The following is a 16,837-nucleotide window of genomic DNA, read 5'->3' as shown; positions in this document are numbered from 1 at the left end:
TGAGAACTTTTGGAGATATTGTATGGAATGCACAGGATCCAGAATCGCCCCAAAATTTAATCTATTCTTTCTTGGTCTATGGCCCACCCTTCCATAAAATTTCATTGAAATTCATTGTGAACTTTTGGAGGTATCGTGTGGACAAACAAACAGACAAACACGGGTGAGTACATAACTCGCTCCAGCTTCGTTGACGGAGGTAACCAGTTTGGTTACCACCGAACCATATCATTCAGTTAAGATGTCTCTCGGAGGAAAGGATTACAAATAACCTCCTATTGCTCCTGCATTACCATGACGAATTTTTTATCTTCATTCTGACTATTGCCAGCCACTTTATACAGCCCAGGGGATGTACCCTGATGAGAAGGAGTTAGGCATTCCAAAATATAATGATTATATGTAATCTGGGAGTGAGGAGACAATATTAGAATTGATGACAGTTTCTACAGCACAGTCTAAAGCAGGAATACACAACCTGCTGCCCAGGACCACATGCCACCCTCCAGTACCTCTGTTGCCTCCCTTGACGTCTTGCATAAACAAGAAAAATTACTAAATCAATCGTCAATAGCCGTCGTTCTAGAGCTATGTCTTCATGCAGCTTATAAACTTCTCATTAATAGACTATTTTATAAAATTACGATTTAGATTTATAGACTCCTGAGTGAAATCACTGCATGTGATTGAATTTTTGTAGGTACGATATGTATGTATATATATATATATATATATATATATATATATATATATATATATATATATATATATATATATATATGTGTGTGTGTGTGTGTGTGTGTGTGTGTGTGTGTGTGTGTGTGTATGTATATGTATGAATGTATGTATGTATGTATGCATGCATACAAATTAATGACGTAGCCCAAGAAGCTTACAGGTTGCTCATCCTTGATCTACACGAATGTCCAAAGTGGTCTGGAAATAATCAAATGCATGTTCAAGTAAAATCCTTTGAGGTAGTAGTTCAAATGATTATTCTAACAGTGAAAACGACATCCGATGATAAGCCAGAAAACTTTTACTGCTTACTAATACTACCCTGAGATGAGTATATCCTACGGTAGAATTAACAAGTCCTATAATTTATGTAACGATAATAAAAATACATTTTCCAGTAATCGGTTAATGAACTAATATAAATTTATTAGACTGCAAATGGAATTAGTTTTTCAGTGTGGGATGCAAGTTCAGTAAGGATATCAACAAATTGGAAGTAGCTAGTTCGAAAAACGGCGATGTCAGTTCCACCTCTCAGAAAACAAAAACTGCTAGGATAAGTTGCCAGAACTTTATTTCTGTTCCCAAAGAACGAAGAACTCTGAGGTAGACTTACTGAATATATCAAGATCTTCAGAGGATCTGATGATGTAGGAAAAAGGAAAGTTTGTCTTAGCAGAGCTACAGCGAACTATAGGGGTCCTGGCGTTAACCCAACAGGCAGGAGGATGGCCAGTAGTCACCTACTGGACACTTATTTTAATATACTTGTGTATCACACACACACACACACACACACACACACACACACACACACATATATATATATATATATATATATATATATATATATATATATATATATATATATATATATATATACATTCATTCATTGCCAGACGCCATGTATCCCAAACGGGGTGGTCAAGGGCTCAGAGTTAATTGTTTTACAGGGAGGGGCACTAATCCTCCACCAACCCCACTTGACACATAGGGATGAGCCAATATATATATATATATATATATATATATATATATATATATATATATATATACTGTATATGTGTGTGTGTGCGTGTGTGTGTGTGTGTGTGTGTGGTGGAACAGCAGCAGACGAAAGCATGCAAATTACAGTACAAGGAAGAAAGAACACAAATTCCAGAAGTATAATCAATCATGCATTTCCTGCCCCGTCCCCCCCCCCTCTTCCGTCCTCTCTCTCTCTCTCTCTCTCTCTCTCTCTCTCTCTCTCTCTCTCTAAACTGGGGAGAGAAAACAGTTACGAGTTTCCTGTTATGTAGGAGGGGAGATGAGGGGAAGGGAAGGGGGAGGGTAAAGGGTAATTTGGTTGCAGTCATAGCCAATGGGGCGCCACTCTTCCCTCTCCCCCTCCCTCTCTCCAGACACCCTCATCCCTCTTTTCGCCCACCTTCCCCCCCTCCCATCCCCCACAATGTCCTCCCTTATTCTCTTTCTCTCTCTCTCTCTCTCTCTCCTTCCCCCTACCTCCTGTTTCACTTCCTTCCTCACCTTTTCCCTCTCCTTCGCTTCCTTCCTCCCTGACTTGCCATCACTTTCCTTTGCTCTCTTCTTTCCTCCACACTCTCGTCTCCTTTCTCCCTCTCTTCTCTCCTCCTTTCTCCCGTCTTTTTCTCCTCTTTTCCCAAAACTCTTTCCCTCCCCCTTTCCTAACTTCCCCACCCTTTCTCTCTCTCCCTCAATTTCCTGTCTACTGCTCCCTTGCCTCCACTTCCCAGTCTTTGTGGCCCTCACCCACCACCACTTCCTCCCTATTTGACGGTATTCTTAACCACAACCTTCCAGTCTTCTTTCCCCATAGTCCTCTTCCTCTCCCCCTCTCCCTTTCTCTCCCCCACCACCTCCCTCACCCTTCCTACACACTCTCGCCATTCTCGGTCCTTGCCTTTCCCTCCACACCGCCAGTGAATCCCAACCTCCCTTATAACCTTTCCTCTCCCTACTCCCTCCCCTCCCCCTCCCCATCGCCGACTGTCTCTACACTCTTCCCTCACCGATTTCTCTTCATCTTTCTCGTGCATCCTTCGCTTTCACCCTCCATGCCATCTTTCTTTCCTCTCCCTTTTCCTGACCCTGCCTACTCTCCCTTCCCTCTCCCATCCTCTCCCTCTCCTTGACTTTCCCCTTCCCAACTCCCTCTCCCTTCAGTCCATGCCTTCTTCCCTCTCCTTCCTTGACTGCATCTCTCCCCCACTCCCGCTGTCTCTCCTCTCCCCCTTCCGGCCCTTCTTCTCTAGTGACGTCAGCACAAACCCTTCAGACCGTGCTCTCTCTCTCTCTCTCTCTCTCTCTCTCTCTCTCTCTCTCTCTCTCTCTCTCTCTCTCTCTCTCTCTCTCTCTCTCTCTCTCTCTCAAAACATGACGAAGGGTATATACATTTTCTTTCCTCTCTCTCTCTCTCTCTCTCTCTCTCTCTCTCTCTCTCTCTCTCTCTCTCTCTCTCTCTCTCTCTCTCTCTCTCTCTCTCAAATCATGACGAAGGGTATATACAATTTCTTTTCTTTTTCTTTTGCTCAGTTTTTTACACGTCTGTTTTCTGTCCTCTGTTACTCTTCCCTTCGCTTTCTGTCCTTACATCAGTGGCTGTGGTGATGGTAGTATGCCAGTTACTGCAAGAGGGATAAAATGATGATAACAGAATGAATACAATGCAAACAATAACAACAGCGTAAGCAAAATTGTGTTTATTTATTTGTTTCGTTTATCATCATTTTATTATTATTATTATTATTATTATTATTATTATTATTATGGTGGTGGTGGTTTAGTGGGTAATTATGGCGCTCCAGTTGGATTGAGCCTGTGCAGGTTTATATCCAAGGGAAGGTTGGGGTTTATTGCTCACGAAATGCCACTCAGGGATGAGTGAGGCTGGTCACATTCATCTTATATGTCAGGACCAACTGGCCTAGCCCCGGGCTCCTACGCTCCTTATGGGACGGCATAGGATTGGATGATGGATGAATGGCTGGATTATTGTTATTAACTGTAGTAGTAGTAGTAGTAGTAGTGTTAGTAGTTTTAGTAGTACTAGTAGTTGTATTTTTATTTTTGTTATTGTTAATAGTAGTAGCAGCAGCAGCAGTAGTAGTAGTAGTAACTGCAGTGTACCTGTATGTTTACCAGCCGCGATAGCAACACTGGTATTGTTTTCAATTTGTCAGATTGTCCGTCTGTCTTTGTGTAGGTTAGCACAACTTAGCAACCGCTCAAGATATCATCACAAACTTTTACAAGTGTGTAGTAGGGATGAAAATCTCCTTCGAGTTCGAAATTGGTGAAAGTAGGTCAAGGTCTGTGTGTTGAAAGTAGGTCAAGGTCTGTATGTCTGCAACCACGATAACTTCGCAGCCGCTCAAGATATCATCAAAAATTTTACAGGTGTGTAGTAAGCATGAAAATCTCTTATGAATTCGAAATTGGTGAAAGTAGGTCAAGGTCAAGGTCATATTCCGAGCCACGCTAGATATGTATCGGCTCGTGGCTGGTGTGATTTCCCCCTTGGGAGACCTCTAGTGTTGTTGTTGCTGTTGTTGTTGCAGTACCATAGTAGTAGCTTTTTTTTTTTTTTTTTTTTGTCAACAGCAGTATCAGGAAATCATTCATTGTTCTTCACTCACTTCCTCAGCTGCCATGAACTGTCTCTCAATAACATTTTCTCTCCCACAGGTAGGTCAGCTGAGGACGATCATCGCTGGCAGGTGCCCAGGTACGTTTTCTGGCCTAAGAGTCACAAACTATTTTGCAAACTCCTTTCCTTATCCTCCCTCTTCCCCGCACAAATCTTATATGCAACAATGAATTGATCAGGAGCTTGTGTGTGGGGGGAAGAGGTGCACACGAATTGTTCTTCTGATTCTTGGACCGTAAGTTTTGTTGAATTATGAATTACAGTTTTTCCATTTCCTTACCATTAGAAAGAGAGATAAGGGATTGAATGTACACATATGATGCCATTATTTTTTGTCCCTGGAAATGACATAACATTTCCCTACTTGGTGTGAATTGAATATATGTTGCGTCATTTGCAAATGATGCTTTTTGTTTTCTTTGTATGTGACGCGAATAAACTTCAGAATGACTAGTAGCATTACGTTTAAGGGCTTTCATATATATATATATATATATATATATATATATATATATATATATATATATATATGTGTGTGTGTGTGTGTGTGTGTGTGTGTGTAATTTCCAACATAATGTGAGTTTTACCTTTGAATGAAGTGACGAAGTTTCTTCACTTTGCAGTGAACGGCAGATTTCGATTCAAGCGTGATACTAAAATGAGTATTTTTTTTTTTTTTTTTTTGATACGATAAATTAGAGATGTTTGCTCTGATGCTAATTTTAAAGCTTCATCAGCTGCTTGTTTCGTACGTCTGGCAGCGCTAGGCTTCGATACACCATAACATTTTAGAGGCTAATATACAGGGTGTAACGCGACGTATGACAAAAACTTGCACCAATGATCTATCATGTAATTTTGAGTATATTTTGTTCTATAGACATATGCTCTCTGCGATCCCAGTTCAGTACCCAGCATTCGGCTGTTTTGTGTAAAAGCTTCGTCTCTTGCGTGTGCCATTGGGTGAGAGCTTCGCAGGGCGACGGGAGACGAGTATTATTAGCTTATACTGTACTGTACATGAAAATCCCATATCCTATCTGTACACACGAGTTTTAGGAAGAAACTTTACGTAGTCTATTGATTCTTTAACGTCAAGGCATGCATTCATGCAATTCTTTTGCACAAATCCACCGTAATTAAGGATCAGATTCAAATTTTATGGCTTGCAAGGGAGTAGGGAGGGAGGGAGGACAGGCTGGAGTGTTGTTGCCAGTTATGTAATATTTGGTTTGTAGGATGTAGCTACCAGCATTATCATAACACCCACAGGTCATTCAGTGAAAAAACGTAATTCTAAAGGGAGATTAGCCTCACTTTATGTCAGGAAGAAATTTATTTATCAGTTTTTCTGCTGCAAGTAAACGTGGCGCCATTTGGTATCTCCACCTGTGTTCCTCTCTGCAGCACTGGCATTATCATCGCAGAACCCGTTAAAAATACACGGTGTCTGCATATTCTTCATTGCTGTACGTACGTGGCATGCTGTTTTATGAACATGTGAAGCTGAACCCGGTGAACAACAGAACGCGGAGAACAGTATTTGAAGTGTGCCTCCCCTGCAAATGTTCCCGTTCAAATGACAGTGGACGCAGGGTTGCCAAGTCCTTCTCATCAATCTCGCTAGTCTAGTCCTGAAAACTTGCTAGAATGTCGCTAGATAATAAACACTGCAAAACATCGCTAGAAAACCGGATAAAATCTCTAGAATATCACCTAAAAATGGTAAAAATATCCAGAATGTAGCTAGATATTATGTTGCCGGACGTTAGTGCCGCAAGTAGAAGCAATAAATAGGTCTAGCTGCATAGTCGTTACATTGGCAAGCCTGTATCACTGTTCTCACGTCAACATCATATGAAGAAAATGGTGCCACTTTTACTTGCATCAGAAAAATTGTAATGAATAATAATATTACTCCTGACTTAAAATGATGCTAGTCACTCAATACAGTAATGTTCTTTCACTGAATGAGCTGTGGGTGTTATGATAATGCTGGTAGCTACATCCTACAAATCAAATATTACATAACTGGCACAACACACCAGCCTCTCCTCCCTCCCTCCCTACTCCCTTGCAAGCCATAAAATTTGAATCTGATCCTTAATTACGGTGGATTTGTGCAAAAGAATTGCATGAATGCATGCCTTGACGTTAAAGAATCAATAGACTACGTAAAGTTTCTTCTTAAAACTCGTGTGTACAGATAGGATATGGGATTTTCATGTACAGTACAGTATAAGCTAATAATACTCGTCTCCCGTCGCCCTGCGAAGCTCTCACCTAATGGCACACGCAAGAGACGAAGCTTTTACACAAAACAGCCGAATGCTGGGTACTGAACTGGGATCGCAGAGAGCATATGTCTATTGAACAAAATATACTCAAAATTACATGATAGATCATTGATGTAAGTTTTTGTCATACGTCGCGTTACACCCTGTATATTAAACTATACACATGTCAATATTCATATGCCTTTTTTGCTTCTTACAGTCCAAAAACAGTCTTATTGGCAGATATTGTCCTAACCTTCTTAGGGAAGAATATTGCCACCGTATTCCCTGCGCGTCGTAAAAGGCGACTAAATGGGGTGGGGTGAGGGGACTAGGGCCCTCCTCCTCTGTTTTTTAGTTCCTAAAAAGAGACAGGCCAGAGAAAGGGATGAGGGACTGAGTTATCCCCGTACCCTGAAGATTGGGTCTATGAATGTGCGTGTATGTAGTACGATTGAGGCTAAAAGGGAGGAGATTGGGAGAATGTTTGTGAGAAGAAACTTGGATGTGTTAGCTTTGAGTGAAACGAAGATGAAAGGGAAGGGTGAATCTATGTTTGGAAGTGTGAATGGAAGATTGTCAGGTGTTGATAGAGGAAGGGCAAGAGAAGGTGTGGCCTTGTTAGTGGGTCCGGAAGTACAGCAGTGTGATTTAATGGAAGTGTCATCGAGATTGATGTGGGTGAAAGCGAAATTTGAACGTGAGTTGCGGGTGTTTGTGAGTGCATATGGGCCTGGTAGTGAAAGGGATGAGGAAGAGAGGGAGTCTTTCTGGAATGATGTTGATGAGTGTCTGCAGAGTTTTGGAGCGAATGTGAATGTGGTAATGATGGGAGATCTGCATGCTAGAGTGGGAAATGTAGCAGTTGAAGGTGTAGTTGGTATGCATGGTGTGCCTGGAAGAAATGAAAATGGAGGACGAATGATAGGGATGTGCGTTGAGCGAGAGATGGTGATTGGAAATACCCTGTTTGAGAAGAAAGATGTTTATAAGTATACATGGGTGAGACAGGAGGGTGGAATGGTTGTGGATAAAGCATTGATGGACTATGTGGTTGTGTCCAGGAATATAATAGGAAGATTGTTGGATGTGAGAGTTCTGAGAGGGGAGGGTGGAGGTATATCTGACCACTACCTGGTGGAGGGAAAGTTAAGTATAGGTAAGAGATGGGTGAGAGCTAGGAGGGTTAGGTGTGGCAGGGAGGTTTTGAAAGTGAGTGAGCTGGATAAAAGAAAGAAAATGATAGAGTATCAGGAGAAATTGAAAGATGAGTGGAACGCAGTAAAAGATCAGGAAAATGGCAGTGTGGAGGAGGAATGGCAGTTGTTTAAGAGTGCTGTGGTGGGGCATGCGGAAGAGGTGTGTGGTGTGAGACGAGTGGGTGGTGGTGTAAGAAAAGGAAGTGAAGTATGGCTGTGGCTGAGAAGAGACGTGCATATGAAGTGTGGCTGCATAGGAAGGATGAGGTGTCATATGAGAGGTATAAAGAAAAGAGGAATAGGGCGAGAAGGGCTGTGTGTGATGTCAAAGTGGCAGCAGATGAGAGGTGGGGTAGGCTGATGACTGAGAATTTTCAACACAATAAGAAAATGTATTGGAAGGAGGTGAAAAGGGTACGAAAGGGATAGTCTGGGAAGGAAGAACGAGTAAAAGCAGAGGATGGAAGAATGTTAATTGAGATGTATGCAGTAAGGAAGAGATGGGCAGAGTATTTTGAAAGATAGTTAAATGTAGAGGAGGAAAAGGTGGCTGAGATTGTGGCAGATGGAAGGATGCAAGGAATAAATGTGTTGGGAGAGTTGAATGATTCTTTGATCACGAAGGAGGAAGTGCAGGCGACAGTAAAGGAGATGAAAACAGGGAAAGCTGCAGGTATGGATGGGTGTACTGTGGAATGACTGAAAGGTGGTGGAGCGATTATTGTTGACTGGTTAGTAAGATTGCTGAATGTGTGCTTTGTGAAAGGTATGGTGCCAATTGACTGGGCAAGTGCTTGTGTATAAAGGCAAAGGTGATAAGTATGAATGTACTAGCTTTAGGAGTATAAGTCTGTTGAGTGTTGTAGGTAAGGTGTATGATAGAGTGTTAATTAAGAGAGTTAGAGAGAGTACAGAGGTAGTGATTGGTGACGAGTAGTGTGGCTTTAGGAGAGGGAGGGGATGCGTGGATCAGGTGTTTGCTGTGAGACAGGTGTGTGAAAAGTATTTAGCGAAAGGCAAGGATGTGTTTTGGGGATTCATGGATTTAGAGAATGCATATGATAAAATTGATAGGGAGGCTTTGTGGACTGTTTTAAGATTGTATGGACTTGATGGTAGGTTACTAAAAGGGGTGAAAAGTTTTTATGTAAATAGTAGAGCGTGTGTATGAGTGGGAAATGCTGTGAGTGATTGGTTTCCCGTGAGAGTGGGGCTGCGACAGGGATGTGTGATGTCGCCTTGGCTGTTTAATATTTATATGGATGGTGTTGTAAGGAAGGTGAATGCATGAGTTTTGGGTGGAGGTCTGAGTCTGGTGAATGTTGATGGTAGAGAGTGAAATCTGAAGCAGCTGCTGTTTGCAGATGATACTGCACTGGTGGCTGATTTAGAGTAGAGATTGAGACAGTTGGTTGAGGAGTTTGGAAGGGTGTGTGAAAGGAGGAAATTGAAAGTAAATGAGAATAAGAGTAAAGTGATGAAGTGTACGAGGTTGGTAGATGGTAGGGGGATGAATATAGTTTTGAATGGTGAGTTGCTTGAGGAGGTAGAGTGTTTTAAGTATTTAGAGTCACATGTTGCTGTGGATGGAATAATAGATGCAGAAGTGAAGTTTAGAATGAGTGACGTAGGAATGGTGCTGGGAGGAATGAAAAAAGTGTTCAGATGTTCACTGAGAATGGATGTAAAGAAAAGGCTGTACGAGGGTGTTGTGGTACCGACTGCATCATATGTGGTTGAAACATGGATTATGTAGCAGAGAGGAAAAATTTGAATGTAATGGAGATGAAGTGTCTGAGGAGTATGTGTGGAGTGACGCGTATGGATCGAGTAAGAAATAATGAAGTGTGAAGAACTTGAGTTGTTTGGGAGATGGCTGATCGAGTTGAGCAGAGGGTGTTGCGATGGTTTGGGCATATGGAGAGAATGGATAATGACCGATTGGTGATAATGATAACTAGATCTGATGTGACAGGTGTAAGGCTGAGAGGGAGACCATGAATAGGATGGATGGACAGCGTAAAGAGAGCGTTGTGTGCGAGAGGGATGTCTGTTGCGCAGCGTTGGGTGCGAGAGGGATGTCTGTTGAGCAAGGAACAGTGGCTGTGCATGACAGAAATGAATGGAGAGAAACTGTAAATGAATAAATGATGACGCAGCCCTGAGGGGATATTGTCCCGCATTTGGTCTGATCAGCTAATCAGGTTAGGTGCGGGCAAGGGAATGGGTCTACTATGATGTGGCAAGAGTAAACCAGTTCTGCTGTCGGGCCCTGCTGTGGATGTCACTGATTGCACTGGACAGTTGACCCTCGTGCGGTGTGGTGCGGAGAGGATCTGTCCCTTCTCCCCTTTGGGGCTAAGATGCGAATGAATGTGTTTGAGTGGATGCGTAAGTTGGGAGTGTGTCGTCCTGTCTCGGCTACCTCCCTTTCCTTGGGGGAAGCAGCCTAGGTTCGTTCGTTGAAAGATTCCCTGCATATATAGTGCAGGCCGGGCCATACATTAGCCCGGTCAGTGGTGTATGGGCTGATTAAAAAACAGTAAGTGGGGAGGACAGGACCTGGGGATTGCCCAGCACACACGTCCTGTCTCCTGACTGGCTTTGTGGTGTGTGTGCAGCCTAGGGATATAGAATAGACAGATATACTATTTTTTCGGCGATATTTAGGGTGAAATGGCACGAGTAAGAGTGATTCACATTTTTAAATGGTATTTGCTTGACCAATATCGTAAATATTGATCAGAAAAATAACACTGAGGTGAGACCCCCTTAGATCGCCGAAACGATAATGAGACATAGTTTCTGGTGGTGTCTGGCAGATTTTCCACTCGGCGCGAATTCTCCTGTTTGCAGTGAAAGTAATTTTGATGTTTAATTTTCTTAGTTCTGAAATAACCGGATTAAACCAGCAACAATTAAAGTAACTTTCAACTTTCGTCTGTTTTCCGAAACTGGGAAAATAAACAGAAACAATTACAAAGTGGTATATTTGTCATTTCACCTAAGGCAGATCTCTCAACCTCGGAGGGAGTTGCCACAAACAAATTGCCTCCATCATCAGGTTGCCCTTCTTCCAATTCACATCACCCTCATATACAGTCTTCTCCACCCCATCCCTACACCCCAGCCTCCATCCCTTCCCCCTACTGTCTCCCTCCATCTAACTCACATTCACTCCTAGTCAAGTTCTCATTTTCCATTTTTCTTCAAATATCCAAACCATCTCAATGTACTTGTGACACATTCCAGCACAGTCACATCAGGAGCATATCGCTGTTCAACTTCAATTGTCTGTCTGTCTCTAAGACGTTTTACTTGCATATCTACTTCCATTTTCATTATTGTTGCCCTTAGTGAACTGTACAGTGTACAGTTACTCATTAAAAAAACATGGGAGCCCACACTAGTGTATTTAGATAATGTCTCCCCATTGGAGCCCACACTGGTGTAGATAGATCAAGTCTCCCCATGTTTTTGCACGAGCCACTGAACACCTGGCAACGCAGACACAAAGGACGAGACTCGTCGATATGTGAAGAATAGCGGTAGGATTGCGGGGCACTGTGGAGGCGCGATTAGTAGCTTTTGTGAAGGAGGAAGGAAAGTGTGAAAGCCTGATATTTAGTTGCGGGTTTTATTAACCTAATTAAAGGTTGGTAGGTAGTGGCGACCATTATCCACTCACTTGATGTAGCGATGCTTACTTCTCCCTCACCTTTATCATTCTTTTTCTGTCCTCTCTCCTACTTCTCCCTTTCTCGCCTGTCTGTTTTTATGTATTACGTATTACTCTTTCCACTTCAGGTGGCTCCACACTTAGTGACAGGTCTAATGGTTTCCTGTATCTCAGGAAACCATTCACAAAGCTGGATGGTAACCATCTAACTAAATAGCGGGGTGATGCGGAGTCTGCTATGGTGTCCCTGCTAACTGGGTGGAGAGATGCAGATGCGGGCGTCCATCCAGGGACCAAACCTCCACACTTTTCCCCGTGTCTCGCTATGGCGAGGTGCTGTCAGTCCCAAGGGAACATCAGTTCACTGTACATGACCACCCTGCAGGGTCGGTTGTTTGCTTGTGTCTGATGGATCTACCCAGTCAGACAGAGTGGGGTTGATCAACAACACCAAAAACAACAACAATAGGTATGGTAGGAGTATTATTATAGAGTATGAATATCTTAGAATCTTAGATCATAACCAGAGGGGCACTCATTGGAGCGCATCTCTTCAACAAGGGCAACGTAATTTCCAAACACTGTTCATAATGGGTTATGTTTTCTCATCACTGATTAGGGTTTCGCAAAACGTGTTTACCGGATCCCAGATCTGTAATACTATCCGGATCGGACCCAAATATTAATCGATTGTTTACTGGGACATGGCCTATCTACCCACCAAATTTGGTTCAAATCTCTCTCATAGGTTTTGAGTAATCCTGCTAATAGACAAACAAATAAACAAACAAATAGGGGAGAAGACATGCTCTCCTTGTCGGAGAGAATAATTTAAGAAACAGGTGGAACATCTCTGAGAGCCCCTCAACCTTTGAGTTAGCTATTTATTAAACATTACATGAAAGTTACGGCTCCGCTACCTGCAAAATTGAATTGCTATATAATCCCATTTTTCCTTTTCTTATATCACCAGTTCTCTCTCTCTCTCTCTCTCTCTCTCTCTCTCTCTCTCTCTCTCTCTCTCTCTCTCTATATATATATATATATATATATATATATATATATATATATATATATATATATATATGTGTGTGTGTGTGTGTGTGTGTGTGTGTGTGTGTATTGGCCAGCTCCATGCTGCCCTTACTGTTCATCTTGTTTTCTTTCTGTGTGTCTTGTAGTCTCGTATTCTTGTTTAATTGTGGCAGGCACTTCTACCCTTCTGAATTAACCGACTCCGACCAAACCTGGGCACAGTGACCAGCCTATGACTTAGTTGTGTCTGCAAGATTTTGGTTGGTAGGCAACTACTCGTTGCCTAGCAACGACCGAAAAACCGCTTATTTCGTACTTTTCATGTTTTGAGCTGTAGATACGCCTAAAGAAGACAGAGCAGAAAGCTCTGTCTTCTTTAGGCGTATCTTGAGTTCATTCCCTATGGGAAGTGTTCCATCCATTTTTCTGCTCTCTCCTCTAGTTTTTGAGGGGCAACTTGCGAAGATTGGCCTCAGCGTCCCTAGCACTCTTGTTTATCTGTAGCAAGCACTTCTATCTTTGAGAATTAACTGATTCTGACCAAACCTGGACACAATGACCAACCTATGACCTCGTTGTGTCCACAAAGTTTTGGTTGCTAGGCAACGAGCAGTTGCCTAGCAGCGGCCTGCTTAGCTCCTCTGAGGTCGTGGGCCTGGAAATTGCTGGGACCCAGTGGCCACCCACGGCACCACTTTTTCAAATTTCAAATATCATTTTTTTTTTTTTCTTACCAAATTGAAGAGAAACGTCTGGCGCACCTGGCAATGCAGTTTTTAGCTTCCTAATCCCATCCTGTGCTTCACAATGAAGCGCAAAATAAATTCGCAAACTGAAAAATAAGCAGAGGAACGAAAAAAAAAAAATCACACTAAGATATATCCATATTTTCACTAAAAAAGAAAAAGAAAAATAAATTTCAACTGTGCTGAAGTGGTTTGAAATGACTACATATGTGTACTAAGAACAAAGTCAGTACATAATTTGGGAGGATTCATAGAAAAGATTATTATGAAATTTTCTCACATTTTTGGACGTTTAATGTGTTTATGCAAGTATCGAGTTATTTCTGTTGTCTGGGTGGCTTAGTTTGTGTCCAAAGAGAGGCGAGAGATGGTATTTTTAGACTCTAGTCAGATAAGGATCCTCTTTTTTGTGTACAGGCTGACCCGCAATGGCCCACTTAGAGCTGGCCATCGCCGCCTTACGACTTGTGTATATAGATAGATAGATAGATATAGATAGATAGTATAGAGAGATATGTACGTATATATGTATATATAACGGCCATACCACGTTGAGTACACCGCTTCCCGTCCGATCAGCGAAGTTAAGCAACGTTGGGTCTGGTTAGTACTTGGATGGGTGACCGCCTGGGAACACCAGATGCTGTTGGCATAACGTTCTCCCTACGTGTCAAGTGGGGTTGGTGGATGATTAGTGCCCCTCCCTGTAAAACAATTAACTCTAAGCCTTTGGCCACCCCCTTTGGGATACATGGCGTCTGGCAATGAATGAATGAAATATATATATACGGTATATATATATATATATATATATACAGTATATAGATGGATAGATTTTCTCTCTCTCTCTCTCTCTCACACACACAAAGAAGCAAGCGAGCAAAAAACAAAAAAGGATAGCTGGAGTTGGCCAGTTCATGCAACGTTATACACCTCCTGTCAATGTGTGCCCAGTCTAATAGAAAAAGAAATGGATGGAAAAGATGTAGGCTCCTCCTACCCATCAAAGCCTTGAATCAAAACTGGCAAAAAATAATAAGAGAAATCGTCATAGCTTAAAATGGAGATGTTTTAGGAAGGGCGAAAGAAAAACATAATATCGTTGAGTATCGTAGGAAAGAATGAATTCACGGCTTGACTAAGGTATATATTCAGTTGCTCTCTACCATGCGGCTGTCCAGCTTATTATGCCTCCGCCCACCTGTAGTGGAGAAGGCATTAAGTGATTAGTCTGTCTGTTCGTGCGTGGGTCCGTGCATCGGTAACACTTTTGTGGGCTCAATATCTCCTGAACCCATGGACGGATTTCCGCCAAATATTTCTCAGTGACGCACTATGAGAAGATGATGGCGTTAACAGATGAACTAGGTCAGGGTGTCAAAGATCAAAGTCATATGGGGTCGACCTAGCTTATCCTTGAGGTCACGGTATCTCTTGAACCCCTTGACGGATTTCGACCAAACTTTTGTCAATGATACAGTCTGAAGGACGATGAACTAATTAGGTCAGCAATGTCAGGGGGTCGAGGGTCAAGATCATTGGAGTTAGTTTATCACTGTGGGCGCGATGTCTCTTAAACCCCACAACGGATTTCAATAAACTTTTGTCAGCGATACAGCATGAAGGGTGATGAACTGGTTAGGTCAACAAGGCCAAGGAGTCAAAGGTCAAGGCCATATGGGTGTGGGACCAATATCTCCTGAACCCCTCGACTGATTTCAACCGAATTCTAGTCAGTGATACAGAATGAAAGGATGATGAACTGATTACTTCAATAAGGTCAAGGGGTCAAAGGTAAAGGTCACATGGGTGTGGGCTGGATATCTCCTGAACCCCATCGACGGATTCCAACCAAAAATTTTGTCAGTGATACATTATGAAGGTACGATTAAATGATTAGGTCAGCAAGGCAGAGGTAATATGTGGTCTACTTAGTTTATCTTTAATGTCATTTCAACCCACATTCAACCAGGTCATGGAGGCTGTATGGCGTATAACTACTCAAGGCTTGGAAGGGGCATATTGAGGGAGGTTTTGCGTCGACTGCTTGCGGCCAAGTTCTCGGCGCAACATATCTTAAGCTCTCGACTGAAGGTGCGCCTGCTACTTCTCAGAGTAACATATTCCACTTATATACCAAACTATTATCTACCCCATTGAGCTGAGTGTCGGTTTTGCCTGGACATGCTGTTCTCATATTTTGAACGATTTCCTTCATTTATATATATATATATATTGTTACGGAACAGAGAAAACTGTCCCGCAAAGTTCCAGGTTCAAAACAAAAGAGTTAGGTAAAATTACAAGTTAAAGTTTAATGCTCAAACTAACAACAAAACATTCAGGACTCATAAGGATAATGTAATGGCAAAAAAACAGGTTAAATATATGGTTAACTGCAATAACCTCTATTAACACGAAATTAGCAAGAGTAAATTTATCTAAGTCAGCCCTGATAAAATGAAAATACACTGGGTAATGCTCAGTTAATGCAAGATAAATTATTACAGATACAAACTATTATTAATGATGGCTGACAATAAGAAACCCACACGAATTACAAAAACTTCACTAGGCCTACAAATTAAACTTATGCTATACAGTACAAGAACAAAATGCAACAACACTTATACTCAAATTACACAGCTGCTAGATGGTTGGAAACTTCCTGAGCACTCAATAATAACTGTACAGGGGAGGACAGACATGTGAACAAAATGAAGAGCAGATCTAAGTGGCAATAATGCAGAGACTGAGCTCATTATATAGGGGCCAGGAGAGCTTGATACAACTTGTAAGAAGGACGCGCAAATGAAGCCATAGGGGACAAAGAGCTGACAATCTTGCTCTGAACAACAGAAAGGACGACTTACTCTACTATAACGGTAGAAGGGGGGGACTGAGGCAGAACACGCTCGTGATCAAACATGCCGCATACTGTGCGTTAAAATTACACAAAGGATGATGAAATCATAGGCTATGTAACACCTCCCCACAAAGAAAAAGAAATTTACAAAGGAAATTTCTTATTACTCTAAAACAATCTGTCTAAAGTCTAGATAAGCAATCTGCAATAACATTTTCTTTCCCCTTGACATGTTGTATGTCTAATGAATACTCCTGAAGAAGTAGACTCCATCTTGTCAATCTCTGATTTTTATCTTTAAACTTACTAAGGAATTTCAGTGGGTTATGATCGGTATAAATAACTATGGGGTCAAAACCAGAACACAAATAAAATGAAAAATGCTGTAAACCCAAAATCAAGGCCAAAAGCTCTTTCTCAATAGTTGAGTAGTTCTTTTGAGGTGGAGTGAACTTCTTACTGTAATAAGATACAGGGTGTTCAATACCCTGATCATCCTCTTGCAGCAAAACAGCCCCAGCTCCTGTATCACTTGCATCAACAGCCATCTTAAAAGGCTTAGCAAAATTTGGAGTAGCGAGCACTGGCTGACTTAATAGGATAGCTTTAAGTTTGTTGAAAGAGGATT

General features: G+C 41.9%; 1 non-coding gene across 1 annotated transcript; it reads left to right on the top strand.

Annotated features, from left to right (window-relative positions):
- Window positions 1-13,876: 13,876 nt before the first annotated feature.
- Window positions 13,877-13,995, top strand: LOC145414792 (5S ribosomal RNA). The gene has a single exon (XR_013899946.1). It is a non-coding gene; the product is annotated as a 5S ribosomal RNA (ribosomal RNA).
- The last annotated feature ends 2,842 nt before the right edge of the window (window positions 13,996-16,837 follow it).

Source organism: Coenobita brevimanus, chromosome 100, assembly GCF_032717465.1.
Source record: "Coenobita brevimanus isolate Jiangsu-jjx chromosome 100, ASM3271746v2, whole genome shotgun sequence".
In the NCBI taxonomy this organism is placed as follows: Eukaryota; Metazoa; Arthropoda; class Malacostraca; order Decapoda; family Coenobitidae; genus Coenobita; species Coenobita brevimanus.
Note: the sequence above shows the minus strand (reverse complement) of the source record. Positions and strands in the feature narration are given on the sequence as shown.